At 45.0% G+C, this 6,000-nt stretch overlaps 1 pseudogene; it reads right to left on the minus strand.

Annotated features, from left to right (window-relative positions):
* The window catches only part of LOC149184819 (puromycin-sensitive aminopeptidase-like), a 188,161-nt pseudogene extending 183,702 nt beyond the window's left edge, over window positions 1-4,459 (minus strand).
* Window positions 4,460-6,000: the final 1,541 nt, after the last annotated feature.

The following is a 6,000-nucleotide window of genomic DNA, read 5'->3' on the forward strand; positions in this document are numbered from 1 at the left end:
GTTGGAAGAGATGGATGGCCAAAGTTATTCAGGAGGAGAAATCAATGGTAGGTGTTGGCTACGTGGGGCCTGACCCAGGTGCAGTAGTGAGTTTAGCCAAGAAAATCCCGGTACTACTGGCCCTTTCGACAACAGTCCGCAAAGCGCGGACTAAGTTCTCACTCGAAGTAGTATGGGAGGGTGCTGGAACCAAGTTTCTGCACCCTAGGGATGTCTTGATGAAGGTTCTGGAGGTTCGCGATCCTAATCTGCACATTGCGCTGCTCCGCGCAACTTTCTATTATTCACAACCTGTGTGCACCTTTGTGAATACAATATTATTCTGATCCGATCCTTACTATGCTATTATATTAGTGCTTAACTTAGTTTGTGTGGGCCCAATATTCTTATTACTTATTCAACTTTCAGATTAGTGCGTGTACTCGAAAAAAATATAAATGCATAAATATAACGAGAAAATAGAAATATAGATCTACAAATAGATGCACAATATTTTGAGTCAATATTATCTTTATTAATAATCAAGTTTAGTTACAAACCCGACTCTGTCCTGCGCACTCAGCTACAGGGGTCTGCACACTTAGCTACGGACTCTACTAGGCCTCTGTGCACTCAGCTGCAGAGCCTCTACCTACCACTATGACCCAATATACTTCAGATCCACTTTTATCTTCTAACCATGCCTTCACATCTGTCTATTACTTGTCAAAACTAAGACTGTATTTACACTTAGAGCCTCACTCTATTTATACAATCCCATGGTCCGTGGACCATGGGTAGGCTGACATACTATACATTAAATTACATTATTTTAGGGTGGAAAACCCTAGACTTTGGCGCTCCATGCCCACATTTCATGGGGTCTTTACATTACATTGACCAAAACTTGGGCTTTAAGCCTAAAAACTTGTTATGGGGGGATCCATTTCCTAACAGGCCCCCAACACAATCATCGTCACTCATCCCGAGTCTCAGCTAGTACAGCGATCTTGGCATGAAGCCCTTCCAACTGTTCCTGAGCTACTCGAAGGTTTGCAATGCACTATTCTGTCGTCTACTGGATTTGCTCTACCCGCAAGGCTGAATACTCGCTGTATTGGGAAAATCCCTATCTGAGAGCATGAAATACTTTCATTTGTGTGATATGTCCTTTGATGGCGACGACGATGAGGAAGGCCTCATCAATCCAAGCTTGTATGTGTGCTTTAAGTACTGCCTATTTTTGGTGCGCTGCGTCGACTTTCTCCTTCAATGCCTTCGCCTATTGTAGCCTCGTGAGCCGCTGAGTTAGGACTACTGTCTGTATCATCCCGCGCACACTATCAGATTGCATTTGAAGCTCCCACTCCTATGTTTCCAACCGTTGTATGGTGGGGTCCTCCTATAAGGTTGTGAGGCCCCAAAGGATTCTTCCAACAAAGTGGTACAGCTCTGCACTGCCTGTTCAATTTCTTCCAACCCTTTTCGAACATCGTCGCCACGCTGTTCTCGAACTTCTAGGGGCGTGAATGGCTATGCCTCTAATTGTAGTTCAGTAATTTGCATGTTGAGGTCCAGCTAGATCCTCGTAGCTTCCTCCTTTCCCTCACAGAATCCACTGGCCAATTTGTGGATCCGCATTCCTATTGGTAGATTTGTCGCAATTTCCAATTCTGGGACACGACAACATGCTTCCTCTACAATCTGCTCCAACTACTGGTTCTACGCCATTTCTTCATCGCATTGTAGGCTAAGTTGTTCAATGTTGATTCAATATTCACTTAGCATTTTCACTGCACATCCCTCCCTAACACGGAGTTCTGCTATCGCTCCATCCTGTAGCTCTATAAAGTATCTGTTGGGTGTGGATCCTGATTATCTTCTGTATTCAAAGGTTTCAGTTAGATGTATACCCCAGGAAGACTATACACCCCTCTATGCAGGGGGGTGCAGGGGGGACTTGTCCCCCCCATGGGGTTCTAGGGGGGCTAATCCCCCCCATCTAGGGGGTCCAGGGGCCAACGGTCCCCTGATAGGGGTTCGGGGGCAGTGCCCCCGAAGCTAAAAATAGATGTAAAATTGCCTTGTAAAAGTCTAGTAATTTCTAGTCAATCTGGGCTGTTCATCAGGCGGATGATCTAACGGTGGAAGTTATGTTTAATTTATGGTTTTTTGCCCTAAAAGGCAACCCCTCACTATATATGAGGGAATTGTATTATGTCTATGTATATCTATATTTTGGGTGAGGAAAAGAGAGGAGATTGAGAGTGAAGAGGGTGTTACAGCAGATCTGTTGTAGGTTGTATCTCTTCAGTTTGCTGGATAATATAATAAAAGAAGGACTAGCTGTTTCTCCGTAGACGTAGCCCAAACTGGGTGAACCACGTATATCTGTGTCTCTCTTGTTTTATGTGTTTTCTGTGTTTATATTTCTGCAAGATTTTATGTGTTCCATTGCTCCGTAATATGTAATGCTCTAACAGTGTCCCATGGAAGGGCAACCAAGTTTAGGCCGAGTCCCTTGATCCATCCTACCACGGCTCTATCCTCCACGTTGTACACTATCAGTGCTCCTTCCTGCAACGTGACAGTGTTGGCCATTTTTGCCTGCAACAACTGCTCTGTTACCGATGCTCCAGTGGAATCGTAGATGGATACCATTCCCTCTTGTGGGAGTCACACCTAAAGTCCTTGAAGTTGTGCCCTGAGTGCCCCCAACAAATTTTGCTGCTTTGTCATTGCTTCTTGGAGTGCTTCCCTGGTGACCTCGCAAACTGTGTCGTCGATGTTGTATATATCACCCTCTATCAGTGTAATAGGCTCCCCATCCAATTTGGAAGCCTTGGTCTTCTTCCGAGGCCTAGTCCATTCCATACCGTGCGACCGTTTTAGCTGTGTCAATGATGTGTTTGGGCCCGCACCTACCACCATGTCATCTGTCCCCTGTCCTGTGGTCAGGTCCGGGCCTTTTCCCTCCTGCGTCGTGGTTACCCTCGTTGCTAGTGCTACTACTAGCTTTTCCTTGGCCTTAGTTTTCTCTACAACAGCCTTCACTGATTCGTGGGAAGCCCTTACCTCCTCGACAAACTGCTCGATCCACTTTTGTTGTACCAGTAGCTTGGCGACATCCTTCTGTCTTTGAATCTTCGTCTCATCGCGCACTGCCAGATTCGGGGTGTGCCATTCGGGTGGCCATCAGTCGAGCACGGCGAAAACAACATCATCAATCACAATGAAGGGGAGTTTTGTCCATTTTTGCTCTGAATCCTTCCACGCCCTAATATACACATTGTGCATATCGGCCTTAAAGTCTACAAAGCTCCATAGACTGTCGTATATCCTGGGGGATAGACGTAGCCATTTGTTGATCCACATATGTATGCTCACCTCCATGAGTATCCAAAAGATCTTGATCTCGTGGATTCGCATGGCATGCCTTGTCGCCTAGAGCGACACGTATTTCGCTGCCTCTGGCAAGTCCTGGTTAAGAGGAGGAAACTTTCTATCCTCCAACAATTCCCCTACAACTAATAAGATGGATAAGAGCAACTACACATAGTGGAAGGTGTTACCCTGCTTCTGGGCCTCCTTGTAGTTCTTCAAGAACTCCTCGCAGAGGAACTGTGCCCAGTTGAACTGTACCCCCTCGGTGCATTGTTCAGCCAACATGATGACCGTTGCTGGTACCTCATTGCATGGCATTTTCTCATCACTTTTTCTTCCAGCACCTGGGTGGCTACGTGCACCCCTTTATCTTGAATGCTAGTAATGACATAGCCCCTCTGCTTCTTGTCCAACCTGTATTTCTTCTTCATGGCTTCTACGAGCACCAAGTCTCCGCTTTGGCCAGCTATTCCATGGGGTCCTTTCCCGTATAGGGAAGGTGAGAAATCCTGTGAATGAGCTTCGTCATGATGGGAATCGGCTCCTCCAGCCACAAGTACCCATCATGCACTAGGAAAAGTAGTTTCATGATGACAAATATCGTGATTGGTGCCTAGTGAAAGTTTGGAATCCATAATAGGTGGAGTAGCCAAACCTCCTCCACCCCACGCAGCCATTTCTGTGGTTGTAGTGCTGTAACTGACCCCTCCTTGCTTTGTTTCATAAGTTGGCTAGTCTCCAAATGTGGGAACTTTTCGCTATCTGCGAGGTCCCATTTTTCAAATTTTATCGTCGGCACGCGGCCCAGGATTGAACCCTCAAATAGAATTCTAGCTGGGAGGAGTGGGGTTTCGAGTGCACTCTTAACAACATCCACGTCCTTCGCTGCTTTTGCTTTCCCTCTCCGTGGGGGGACATATTTGGGCAGTTTTGCTGCAGTGCACACTAGTTGAATGTCTTCCTCCATTTCTTCATCTGGTTTAATCTCTTCTACAAATGCCTGGAGATCCTCCTCATCATCATCTATATCAATATTAATCGTCTTGCCCTTATATTCCATAGACAGTTTACCAAACCGCAGAATTCGTGGGGACATGCGGACTGGTCCTGTTGCCTGTGGATCCGTTTTAGGCCTCGGTGTCTGGAGAAATTTTGGAATTACCAATGCCTCCACCACCTGCAGCGAGGGGCTCTACGTGGCTTCTTCGGTGGTACTTTTTGAAAAGCCCACACCTCTCCTTGTAGTTGTCATCTTATTCGAGTTATCTGTAGTTATTCGTGACTTTGGAGGCTCAAACACCGCTTGGCGCTCAACACTGTGGGCTTGCTTTAACAGCTCAAATCTCAAACAAAAAAGTGTTGTCTCGTGGCCCGCCTTAGTAGTTTTATAGCATCCTTCGAATTTGAATTTGACCATTCCCCCCATTTCTGAGTCATTAATGCATTCTTGGTAGAAAATCGTCCCAAATCTAGTTTCGACTCTGTGTCTTAATTGCCTATCGTCCACTCCTCGTTGCCTTAAATTGGACATCTTGTCATGAACAATGATACCAACAATCACTTCCCAGCCTACCCATGTGCACGGATGTGACCTGTCATACTGATCCTACGTGCAACCTCCTTGTCGCGCAACTCCCATACAGACTCTTTTATAGTCCCCCACTCTCTTCCAACTGCTTGGAGCACTGAGACTGTGCTTCTTATGGATAGTCAGGTGGTCGCTCTGTTATTGGGAAAACTAGTGTCCATTCAAAGCTGCTAGTCCCACTAAGACGGGTAGCTATCTTAGAAATAAACAAACCAAAGTTACTTGTGTTTTCCTTTATGAGAGATAGATGAGAGAGAAGCAAAGAGTACCAACCTCAGTCTTTCGCTAGTCTCCTTGCTTGTTTAATCTCTCCCTTGATAGAGCTTTTGCCACTCCTTTCTCACTTGTCCCACTTCAAAGAACACCTATAGAGTCAAAGCAGCAAAATACCATAAAAGCATAGAGATCTATAACGATAAACAATATAGGATTAGATGTACATTGACCATACAAACACATATATAAATACAAGATTCAAAGATATACAAGTATATGGAGGAAAACTCAAATAGCTTTATTGATAGAAGTAGTAGAAGAGAGGATTACAACCAAGCTGTTTGATCCAGCATCATCTTCCCAGCATGAAAGCCCTCTTCACCTCATAAAAAGCAAGATCACCCAACAATACAATGTCTCAAAGAGAAACCAACAACACTTCCTTACAAATTACAAAATTCCATCCTTTTGGATCTCTAGGATGAGGGATCCATATATAGATGTTTGTAGGAGAGTGAGTCAGCTTCTGGGATTTTGATTAGTGTCATTTCAATGATATTTCTTGGTTCCACTTAGAGATTTCATGATATCTTACTCATCCTTGGGCGAATTCAGAGAGGCAAGTGTCATATGAGCAGTTTCTAGAAGATTCTTTGAGTTTCCACCTAGAAAATTGCTTTTTCCATTTGTCTGCTCTTGCTCATTTCACCCTACAGAAGGGATTTTCATTATGCATCACACCCTTTGTGTGTAGCAAGTGAGATGCATCGCACCCTCAGCATAGAGCAACCTGTATGGTCCAGTTTTGACTAGTTCTGAGCAATTTTTCAAGG

Source organism: Pinus tabuliformis, chromosome 3_2 (assembly GCF_031772625.1).
Source record: "Pinus tabuliformis cultivar Carrire ecotype Pingquan chromosome 3_2, CPIR1, whole genome shotgun sequence".
Lineage (NCBI taxonomy): Eukaryota > Viridiplantae > Streptophyta > Pinopsida > Pinales > Pinaceae > Pinus > Pinus tabuliformis.